The sequence below is a fragment of the Oncorhynchus mykiss genome, chromosome 30 (assembly GCF_057628025.1).
Source record: "Oncorhynchus mykiss isolate SJ-2025 chromosome 30, ASM5762802v1, whole genome shotgun sequence".
Taxonomy (NCBI): Eukaryota; Metazoa; Chordata; class Actinopteri; order Salmoniformes; family Salmonidae; genus Oncorhynchus; species Oncorhynchus mykiss.
In genome coordinates this window covers 23880471-23892941 of record NC_143051.1, presented here as the reverse complement: position 1 = coordinate 23892941, position 12471 = coordinate 23880471, and the positions used below count along the sequence as shown (strand labels likewise).

General features: G+C 40.3%; 1 long non-coding RNA gene across 2 annotated transcripts; it reads right to left on the bottom strand.

Moving 5' to 3' along the window:
- Nucleotides 1–4240: 4240 nt before the first annotated feature.
- Nucleotides 4241–7757, bottom strand: LOC149970238 (uncharacterized). Of its 2 annotated transcripts, XR_016493567.1 has the most exons (6): nt 7650–7757; nt 7197–7292; nt 7020–7090; nt 6847–6918; nt 6666–6732; nt 4241–4350 (listed from the first exon to the last, which is right to left on the bottom strand). It is a non-coding gene; the product is annotated as an uncharacterized LOC149970238 (long non-coding RNA). The 2 variants fall into 2 exon arrangements; XR_016493566.1 differs by lacking the exon at nt 4241–4350 and having other exon boundaries at nt 6613–6732.
- Between the last annotated feature and the right edge of the window lie 4714 nt (nt 7758–12471).

The following is a 12471-nucleotide window of genomic DNA, read 5'->3' as shown; positions in this document are numbered from 1 at the left end:
ACATACCTACTTGTTAACAAAATGAAGGAAGTTTCCTTTAAAATTATTCATAAATATTATCCTGTCAACCATTATATGAAGAAGTTTAAGGAAAGCATCAACTCAAATTTCTCCTTTTGTAATGACCACCCAGAAACAGTGTTGCATCTTTTTTGGCATTGTATTCATGCAAGAAAACTGTGGCAAGACATTAGTAGATTTATAATTGAACACATTTATGATGATCTTACACTATTGCGGAGAGATGTACTGCTTGGATTCTTTATCTATGATAGAAGTAAGCTGAAACATTTTTATGTAATTCATTTCATTATTCTTTTGGCCAAATTTCATATTCACAAAAGTAAATTCACAAACAAATAAACACATTTTCTTACCTCACAAAAAGAAATTGAACTCTATTTTAAGACAATTAAATACTCTACTAACAAAAAAGCTGTTAGAATAATGAGTGTATGTATGTCCCTTAAGGTCCTTCTGTAATGTGATATTGTACCGCCTAGCCCAATTGTCCATTGTATATTATTTATATATACTTGTGTTCCCACATGTACTTCCTGTATTGATTTGTTAATAAAAAACAGAATAAAAAAGATGCGGTGTGGACTTGTCATTCCCAATCGTCATCACTCACCGCTGTTATCAAATGGATTGATGCTAGCCACAAGTTCTGACTGAGCTCAATTGTCATGAAACACATATACAGCGATGAGTTTCTCTCTCTTTCATACAAACTTATAACGAGGAGCCCCCACAATGTGTTTTGCGTGTGGAAGTGCTTAGTAATGAGTCTCTCATGACGAACAAATTAATAAAACGACACGTCCTGACCAAACATCCACAGCTCATGGATGTGATCAATCCGTTTATTCCAGTTCAGAATGAAAATTATTTCTTGTATTTTAACAGCAACAGTTCCAACCTAGACAGATATGTAAGAGTGTTTTTAATGGGGGAAAATTAACATTAATATATATTTATATGGATATTTAATTGTTATTTGTTTTTGTCTATATTGAATTTGTTTTAGGCATAAGTGCAATGAAATGTACTGATATTTATATATAGTTGCATATTTTTCTATGCTTGGGTCCCAGGAAAACACAGAATTTCTCATTTGGGTCCCAGGCTGAAAACGTTGAAGAACCCCTGACCTAAACGACTATTAATATACTAATCAGACTGTCGTTCTTCTTTCCCCCAGGGCCCAGAATGTTGTTCAGATCACATCGTATCATTTCACTACATCTACCCTTTAGAGATGTACACGCTGGAATACTTCACCTATCATCTACGGCCCTATGGATACAAGTACAGGTACAACCCTGATGCTGTAGCAGCTGAAATTGAGAGTAACACCACCACACCTGTCTCTGCTTAACACAGATATATCACAGACGGACTACTGCACTGAAGAAAGAACTTATTACTGTGTCATGTTTAAATGCCGAAACAACAGCCTGACATTGCCACTCTCTTTGGTAAGCTGAGCAATGAGACTGAGGAAATGGAACCACTCTCAAATTCACTGACATTGTAGTTTTAAACATATTTTGAAGCTATACATTATTTACATAGACAACAAATACATGAACAATAGAGTAATATAGTTTTTTTGTGACAGGGGGAGACAGTTGTACTAAGTTGAGTTCTTTCTGTTGATAGTTTCACATTTCCTTTTTTAATTTTGTAAAGGTATAATGTAAAAATATATATTTTCTTCAGTCAAGTGTATATTTTTTACAACTTACAGTAAAACAGAGGATAACATAATATTTTATTAAAATTCAAATAGAAGTATGTACTTAATGTGTTCTCCAGATTTCTGGAGGTCTAGTGAAATATTAAATTCAGATTGTTAGTCCAAATGTAATCTTTAGCTAAGTTCAGTACACAACAGATAATTTTATGTCATGAAACTCCTGACCTGTGAGAATCTGTTCAGTGTTTTTGGTTTGGAAGTTAAGGTGTCTTTTAATGGACCATTATTTGAAGCAACACAATGAGTAAAAACAAGGGTGTGTGAAAATATAAAAAATATAAAGAGGTTGAATATTTGTACAGTACAGGGGGTAGTTCACAGACTACATAAAGAACACAATAGAGAAATAGAGTATACAGGTCCTCTCTGGAGCATCAGTGTAGCAGTGCTGTTGTTCACCTGATCTTTGGTCAAACTGTAACTGATAGAGAGGATGTGTCCCGATTCTCCACCCTTATCCCAAAGTATGCACTTACACACTCCACATCCTTGGGAGAGTTGGGATGCAGCCATAGATAGACAGCAGCCCATGTCCTCAGTGCATCCCTCTGACATCAACATTGGGAAATGTGCAGGCTTTGCACAAGGCCCAACTCTCTTTCAACAAAGCACAACTGTCTGTTACTTGGAGAACTGGTTGTGAGAACTGGTTTTGTAACATTATGATGTAATCTGAACAAGGAAACAGATCTGAGCCTACCATGGACGAAACATTTATAGTGGATGTATGGAATGTGTGAAGAAATCCATGTACAGATAAGATAAACAGCAGCGTACTCTCCAGGGCTGTGCAAAGATACACAGTTTAACACAGACTGTCATCAACCTCAAGCTAATTTCAAGCTATCAAATTATTAAATAGTCATCCAGGGAATGTCAAAATATAACTTTTTCCCAAATGAATGCCAGACTTTGATGACAAAGTTTGATGATAAAATTTTCCCACGTAGGACCGCTGCGCCACCTTCCGGTTCAAGTGAGTACAACAATGTGAGTCCAGAAAATGATATGTATACTGTAGCTAAGAAAGTAAGACAAAGTGTATGTTGTGTAGTAAGCTGTTATTAGCCCATGTGCTTCACCTTAATAATTTGGTCTATTTACCCCTCTTAATTTTGTCTACTGTTCTGACTTGGTGGTGCACATGTAGCCTATAACCTGTTTTGAGAAATGCAATCATCAAATATTGTAAGAGCTTTCATTGTTTGCTTATATGCCCCCTTTATTTATCCGACTGTTCTAACTTGGAGTACAGGGAGAACACTGTAAGAACGGCCCATGTTCTCAATTCTGTTGCTGTCCATTTCAAAAGTGCTGAACAAATAGTTATATTGACTACATCCGTCGCAGCTCGCTCATTAATGTCTTAATCGAAATTACGGATTGCCTCTTATCCGCTTGTCGTCCTCTTGTGCCATAGTTTTTACATCTCAATTGTCAGTAGAAACCACATTTCTTTAAGCAAGTCAGCCGCATCAGCTACGTTTCTTTTAAAGGCAGTAAATAAGGCTGAATGAACTATTTTGCTGCCAGACAAGGCTCCGCTGATAGCCAGGTGTAGCAGTGGTAAGGTGTTGGGACTGCTCAAATCAAATCAAATTTTATTGGTCACATACACGTGTTTAGCAGATGTTATTGCTGGTGTAGCGAAATGCTTGTGCTTCTAGTTCCGAAAGTGCAGCAATATCTAACAAGTAATATCTATCAATTTCACAACATATACCCAATACAAACAAATCTAAGTAGAGGAATGGAATTCAGAATATATAAATACGTGGACGAGCAATCTCAGAGCGGCATAGCCTAAGATACAGTAGAATAGTATAGAATGCAGTATATACTGTACACGAGGAGTAATGCAAGAAATGTAAACATTATTAAAGTGACATTACTAAAGTGACTAGTTTTCCATTTATTAAAGAGGTCAATGATTTCAAGTCTGTGTATATAGGCAGCAGCCTCTCTGTGCTAGTGATGGCTATTTAACAGTCTGACGGCCTTGAGATAGAAGCTGTTAGTCTCTCTGTCCCCGGGGTGAACAGGCAGTGGCTCGGGTGGTTGCTGTCCTTGATGATCCTTTTGGCCTTCCTGTGACATCGGGTGCTGTAGGTGTCAAAGGAGGGCAGGTAGTTTGCCCCCGGTGATGCGTTGCGCAGACCGAACCACCCTCTGGAGAGGTCTGCGGTTGTGGGCGGTACAGTTGCCATACCAGGCGGTAATACATTCCGACAGGATGCTCTCATTTGTGCATCTGTAAAAGTTTGTGAAGGTTTTAGGTGACAAGCCACATTTCTTCAGCCTCCTGAGGTTGAAGTGGCACTGTTGCGCCTTATTCACCATATTGTCTGTGTGGGTGGAGCATTTCAGTTTGTCAGTGATGTGTACGCTGAGGAACTTAAAACTTTCCACCTTCTCCACTGCTGTCCTTTCGATGTGGATAGGGGGGTGCTCCCTCTGCGTTTTCCTGAAGTCCACGATCATCTCCTTCATTTTGTTGACGTTGAGCGAGAGGTTATTTTACTGGCCCCACACTCCCAGAGCCCTCACCTCCTCCCTGTAGGCTGTCTCGTAGTTGTTGGTAATCAATGCTGTTGGGACCAAACTAACAGTTTGTGGGCACCGTTCGTCACCGTTATCGTGCAATTAATGTATTTTTTTGTGTTGTATTGCGTAGTGGCTTTGCTGGCATGCATCCCAACATAGATTTTTCCCCAACCAAGATTTCCATGCTAAAATCACCACTGGTTATTTATTTGTATTTATTTTTATTTCACCTTTATTTAACCAGGTAGGCAAGTTGAGAACAAGTTCTCATTTACAATTGCGACCTGGCCAAGATAAAGCAAAGCAGTTCGACACATACAACGACACAGAGTTACACATGGAGTAAAACAAACATACAGTCAATAATACAGTATAAACAGGTCTATATACGATGTGAGCAAATGAGGTGAGATAAGGGAGGTAAAGGCAAAAAAAGGCCATGGTGGAAAAGTAAATACAATATAGCAAGTAAAACACTGGAATGGTAGATTTGCAAAGGAAGAATGTGCAAAGTAGAAATAAAAATAATGGGGTGCAAAGGAGCAAAATAAATAAATAAATGAAATACAGTAGGGAAAGAGGTAGTTGTTTGGGCTAAATTATAGGTGGGCTATGTACAGGTGCAGTAATCTGTGAGCTGCTCTGACAGTTGGTGCTTAAAGCTAGTGAGGGAGATAAGTGTTATGTCTAGTCTATGATACCAGGCTGTAAAATGCAGTGAAGGAAAACAGTGTTTGCTGGCTTCTTGTCAATGCTTCTGGGAACCCTGGCGGAAACAGTGCACATATTTGGAATATTGGGCAGGCGTTTGCATAGAAGGCCTGATTGAAAATGTAGATAGGCACAACTCACACTTCCTTGATGTCAATGGGAGACTTTCTTAAAAATGTTGTGTGAAGATCTCAAGTCCGAAAACCACCCAGACTGAAAAAGTTGAAGAATTCCAAGTGGCCTTCCACACATGTAACTTGACTAAGAACCTCAGATGACACTCATAACAGCCATATAATCGAACCCTAAACTTAGCCCCTAGAATTCCCTTCAAAAAACACTTAAAACCAAACCCAGGCATAAATCCTAATGCCTCCTCTATTAAAGATGACCCGCCTTAAACCCTAACGTTCTCTAACATCTACAGCAGGGATGGGCAACTTTGATGGGGGTGGGGGCCACTAAAAATCTGAACTCATCATAAGGGGCCCCAGTGGCTCGTGGGTCTGTGTACCCACATCCATACCCCTCCAACTTGCGAGTAAAACATTTTAGCGGCCACCTCGTAATAGCGAAGGTGGAAAAAATCAGTTTTAAAGCTAATTTACTGCAATTCTGCACATTTTGCCATGGGTTGAAGGCAAATGTTTGCAGTTTTTAACATGATAGCTGATGATCAATGGGCCCCACCCCGGTCGGTAATTCGACCATGCTTACTACAAGTTTAGATAGCTGGCCACTACACTAACTTACCAACCTTATGACATGGGCTAATTGAGTGACTGGTGACGCACAACCAAATTTCCAAATTGCACCTTGTGTATTCTATTATTCTAACTATCAACAGTAAGTTGAGACTCTGAGTTTTTGGGGGGGGAAATTGGTCCGCGGGCCTATAAAAGGGGACTCCAGTCTATAATTCTCCACAGCAGTTGTGACCAACCAGCAGTTAACCCTAACATTTCCCATATTACCTGCTCAGGTAGCCAGCCTATAACTAGGACCTGGACAAATTCTTGACCACTTTGGTCGTCATTGTCAAAAGATTCACTGCAGAAGTCATAGAAAGGACCCAGTTCCACGAGAGTGCAGTGGACCACACTTTAAGGGTATAAGATGCTATTTGGGACACCCAACCCTGTCTGGATTCTCTGAAAGCCTACTACTGTGTTTAAGCTTCTGTTATCAATACAGGTGCCATTCATAACTTATCATATTTCATTATGACGCATAATATTGCTTGGAATTGCCTTTTGAAGGTATAGCAACAGTCAGGGAGTCTAGTTGTAGTAGATATATATTGACTTTGTGTTCAGGAAATGTTTATTCAGCACGCCTGACGTATAAGGCATGTTCAATATTTTGTCACCCGGGAGAGGGTGACTGGTAAACTCACTCAATTAAGTTGTGTAAGGCCCAGCACAATATTTGTCCATCCTGTACTTCAAAGGTAGACTATTCAGGATATCCTCTCTTGTATTGCTTAAGTTTGAGTTAATCAGTATGACTCTTATACTGGAAGCAGACAATGCTGTGTTTAATGTAGGTGTATGCAGGTAGGCCAGAACTACCAAAGGTTTCTATAGGACTGTGGGGGGTTGTCTGGGTAAACATTCTAGATCCCAAACCTTCAAAAATAGAACTCTACCTTTTCTCCAGGAATTCCTTTCCCAGGCACCCTCTGTCCCTCGCAGTCCCGGCAAACCAATCTCACCCTGTTTCAAGACACAAAGAAAATGCAGACAATAAACAAGTTATGTAATAACTATTTCAAATGTCTGGGGCCTAATGAACTTTGACCTCTAAATTAACTTTGACACCTTGCGTACCTTAGGTTCGACCCCTCCATCTTCCCCAAGTATACCAGGTATCCCAGAGGATCCGTCAGGTCCTGGTTCACCCTGGAAACGACCACAGATCAGACACACACCTCCACATTCAACACCTGCTCATCTCAGCTGTATATTGTATGCTGCATTGGAGACCTTTGCCATCCACTCACCTTTGGCCCTGGCTCCACGACTTCTCTCTCTCCCTGTGTGTTCCGTGCTGCCCTGGGAAGCCCTGGTCACCCTGTAGAGAAGACAACTGAATCAGTCCCTGATTAGAGGACCTGGACCCTCTCTTTCAAAAATTATCCGCCACAATTGTTGCAACCCCTATTACTAGCCTGTTCAACCTCTCTTTCGTATCATCTGAAAACCCCAAAGATTGGAAAGCTGCCGCGGTCAGGAAAACCCATCAATCCTGGGAACCCTGGGGCTCTTGTGTTTCCCTGGAGGTCAGAAGTTAGAGGATCAGGGGATAAGAGGTAATCCCTTAGTGCAGGGGTTCCCAAACATTTTTTGCGTCGGGACCCCATTTATGATAGCAATCTCATCAAGGACCCTGTCATAATATCAGAACACAACTCCTACTACAGTGTGATAAAAATGGCATTCAAGAGGTTTTACTATGACTTCTGCAGTGCATGGCCGGACTTATCAAGTCTCAGTCCCCGGGACTGAACATTTAAAAGGCATCAGAGAGACCATTTTCACATTGTAAAGCACATTTCCTGCTATTCTACAAATTTAGACTTGGGGCAGAGAGACAATTCTGTCGACGGACTTACCCCACTTTGAGAACTTACCCCACTTTGAGAACTCTTGCCCTACTGTACTCCATGTTTTCATGACCATCATCACCATAGACACACAGCACTTCAATACCTCACATCTTGAGGTGGTTTAGGTTAAGGTCAGGGTTAGGGTCAACATACCTTGTCACCTTTGAACCTTGAACCCATGTCATCCTGAAACACATAAGACACTGAGACATTATCTAGGTACATACTTCACTGTATGAGTATGAGAATACTCCAGTACATGTCATATCTCACATACAGCATAGCGTACACATACAGTACATATCCAAGCTAGACTAATCAGTGGGTGGAACAGCTAGTGATGGTGTCTCACCTTAGGCCCTGGTAGATCCTCTCCTGGGAACCCTTGTGTTAGGCCTATGGGACTCCCAATCACGGCCAGTCTGGATCTTAAATACTTTGAGCCCAGGTGACTCCAATGACTAAACAGAATACTACTATGTTACTGTATGGATGTATGAATCTTATTATAATCATAATACTGAATGTGTGTAGTTTTCGTCCAGAATTAGAAGGACTGTCTGTTCCTTGTTAGAAACGAATGGAGCTATCGTCAGACTGGCTGGAATGCTGTGTTCCTTACGGGACATCTTATCTCTACACAGGGAGAGGAGAGACCCTGGGCTAGTAGTAAATTATTTAACAGGTGGTGGACGATGTGGGAAGGCTTGTGAACTATACTGCCATTGTATCGGAGTGGAGGAAGGATAGCTTAAAACCTATGACATCATTTTTAGTTTATAACCTGTTGTAAATTGTACCATGATCAGTACTCTCGAGAATAAACGCTTTTGATTGAATTTGAGACAGGTCTCTGTCTATTTTATGCAAATAAGTATCTTACAAATTCTTATAAATGGGCAGAGTGTTTTAACTGAATTGGTTGATAATCATATAGGAATCTAATTCCTTTAACAATTGGTCCTTCGAGCCGGATCTAAATACCTGTCCCTGTCATCTGAAGGTAATAAGCCGAGAACCGTGCACGGACGTCCCGTATAACAAAGTCCTGTCCCCTGACATTGAGGCTCTATACACCCCAGACCGATAGGGACGGTGACTAGATCCAACGAACATTGCTTTTCCCAGTCAGTGACAAGGTCAGTAGCCTTTATTCTCGAATTTGGGGGGAACGATGAAAGTTATCTTTGAATTAATGTTCTACATTTTTTTTTAATTGATCAATTATAGGAGCTTCATTACTCCAAACAGATTAACAAGGTTTTGTATGACCAATATACACAGGGTTTTGTATACACAGTAGGAATAGGTCAGCGAAGACCTACGGTCAGGTGCGCTACCAGAAATAAACTAAACTTAATAACAGAGGTCCGTTTGCCCGAGTTATTAAGCCGGGATACTAAATGGGTGTTGTTAGGTAGGACGGATGGCTTGTACGAATAACAACTAACAGGATAGTTTAAGGTATATATAACATTTTAAGGTATAGGGGGCAGCATTTTCACTTTTGGATAAATAGCGCGCCCAATTTCAACTTCCTGCTACTCATGCCAGGAATATAAGATATGCATATTATTAGTAGATGTGGATAGGAAACACTCTGAAGTTTCTAAAACTATTTTAATCATGTCTGTGAGTATAACAGAACTTATGTAGCAGGCAAAACCCTGAGGACTAACTTTTTTTTGCCTCTGACTGCTCCCTCAGTTGTCTTTGCCAAGGGATATTTGATAGGAACCATTTTTCAGTTCCTACCACTTCCACTGGATGTCACCAGTCTTTGGAATTTGGTTGAGGTTATTTATTTGTGCAACGAAGAATAAGAACATCCTGGAACAACGTTACACTATTGAGAGTTGCGCAAGACGTAAAAAGGAGCATGGTTTGTTTACTTGCTGTATTGAATACAGATTGCCCCGTCTACAATTTGATCGATTATTAACTCCTCGCCAATAGTGAAAGGCTTCTTGGCCTTTAGCAATACGGCTAGCCACTAAGTATGACGCTCTCAGTGCAGCCACGTTTGTTGATGTGGTGGCTTTCAAGACTTACTTCTGTCCTTCATGTTCACGTTTTCTTCGCTCAAAGAATTTAACAGGTTTGTCTTTAAGTGTAGGGTGCTTGGTTTAGATGTGCCAAAGCAGATTTGAGGGCTTCATTGCCTCGTTAGATAGCCTATCTCCACATACTACGCACAGGGGGCTTGGAACATGCAAGTCACCTGACACAATAAAGCCATATTTTAGGTAGAACATCATATTTTCTATTGAATGAGGCAAAAAAAAATTTGCAGTCTCGGACACCGCTGTCTGCATTACCAACAACGTCGTTGGGCCTTTTATCTCCCTTACACCTTCTGAAGAAGCTCTCCAGCTATGTTTGTTTGTTTTTATTCATGTCAGCTAACATAGTACAAAGTTGTCGGGCAACACAGCTCACGCAGACCGTGATGAACTCGCTGCGCACGTATTACTCAAGTTCAAAGTCTGTAAACTGTTGTGGGCCTGACAGAGATATTAGAGTGGTGAGAAAGAGACCAACAGACTGCACCAAGTTCAATGTAATTACTGCACAAATAGCCTATAATTGTATAGAATTATTATTTTACCCAAAAAAATAAAGAAAAATAATAATATTTATCCTTTCCGTGTGGCACGGTAGCGAATGTCCGCGGCCCGGTGGTTTGGGACCGCTGCTATAGACTACAATATTATGCAACGCTAGTGTTGATGATATAGAACAACATTTCTTTATTGCCGTTTACATTTTGTGCTACTGCACCCTTTAAGCCAGTGGTACCGGTCGATCTAGATTTCATGTGTCTGAAGGTACAAATCAAGTGCACTAAATGCCGACCGCTGGCTAATCGGATGGCTAAGATTACTGTGTCCGCATTAACATAGCAGGCGTAAAAGAAAGGTACAGCAAAGTTGATACTGTGAGATTTCAAAACATTTAAAACCATGACTAGAGAGAAACTGTCAGAGACTGTTTATAAAAGTGAGTTTATGTTTAAGTACTTATTCAGCACTGTCAACACTTTTTATTCAACACTTTTATAAGCCATAAAATGTGCATTCTTCCTACTTCCTACTTCTTCCTACCTACCAACTGTAATGAAGGAGTAGGAAAGTGTATCATGAATTTGTGCATGAGGCGACTCGAGTTTCGCCATCAGCTGGAAGACAGTGTCAGTGGAGGAAAGGGAGAGCGGAGGGACGTTGAGAGGTGGACCCTGTGACTGACCATCAGTATCATGTTTTTAAATGGTCTGAACAACAATACATGTGAGCGGTAGATCTCGGCTTGCATTTTGACTCAGAAAAGCTTGGTGACCACCGCTTTAAGCTCACCTGAGAAAAATTACAAACTGACGAAAATGTATAACAATACAAGGTTCATTTAACAGTAAAATAAGACTAAATGCATTTCAAAATGTAAGCTGTGAATGCCTGAAATCTATTATATTGTAGAAGTTAACCAAATGATGCTGCTATTGTGTGACTGTGACATACAGGCTCAATAACTACCATGAAAAATATTTCCAATTGGTAAGAAATAGTCATTAATGCCCATGACATGTGCTATCCTGTGCATATATATGCACATGAATATTTTAATTGTACATAAAGTATGATCTGAGAAGATACAAAACATATCTGAAAAATGTGTTTATCTGGGGTGGTGACCCTCAACACCAACGTTTTTTTACAGCTTTGAAAGTGGTCACTAGTGGGTACTTACACAGCTGTCAATGACCTAATAATAAAATATCTGAATGGCTTAAAATAAAAACGGTCATGGATATGACAACCAGATAAATGGGTTGAACCCAAAGATTCACGTGGGCTTAATGGCTACGTGGGCTTAATAGATACGCTGCATGTACTACAATACTGATGATCAATAACATATGTTCATTGCGTGCTGTGCTAAAATCTTGAATCAGAGATGCAGAGATATTGTCTAGGCTCTGGAATTATGGTAAACACCGCCATCGTGCGGCGAGGGATTAAACGGCACATGTTCTTCTAGAAAAAAGGGACCAACGATATTTGTTAAATCTCCTGTCCCCTCAAATATCCTCTATTCAAGGCAATAACTAACATGGCCATAAGTATAAGTACGTGCTTATCAATTTCATTTATTAGCTACACATGTATATGTATTGACCGTGCACATGCAATGTGTTCTGTAGTGTTGCCAACTTACCCCCCATTCCCTCATGAAGATAGTGACCTCCTCGGGCGCCGCCGTTTTGTTCCTTCTGAATTCATCTTTGACATACTGGTCTCCCAGCGCTCTCAAATCAATGGGCAGGAACCGGTGCAACAGTAGAATCCTCTTATACAAAGAGAAAACTCTTGATACATGGGAAGGATTCGCCATGAAGTTGTTGGCAAGAGAAACACGCAAAAACAAATAAATCTAGTAAGATCGCTAGCCAACTATGTATGACGGTTAGCTACTTGACTTTCCTTCAAAGACAACTTGGTGGCTGATTGTATGACAAGGTGAATGTTAACTAAAGCTAGCTATACTAATCTGTGATTGCTGGCTCGAACTCACAACATTCAGGTTTCAAGCGAAACATCGCGTTCACAAGTCCTTTCGTGACAAATGTGAGAGCAAGCAGGTGAAAGCAAATACCTTTGTAGAAAGTTATTCACGTGAATTTCATATGTTCCAGTTAATGGAAATGACTTGAACCAAATTATATATGCATTGCAGCACTAAGCAGTAGCCTAAACGACAAAAACCAAATCAGTCAGGGGATTCTCAATGTCCATCGTAACCTGAGACAAGTATTATAAAGAGTGGTTATGAACATGTTATAGAACTGTTA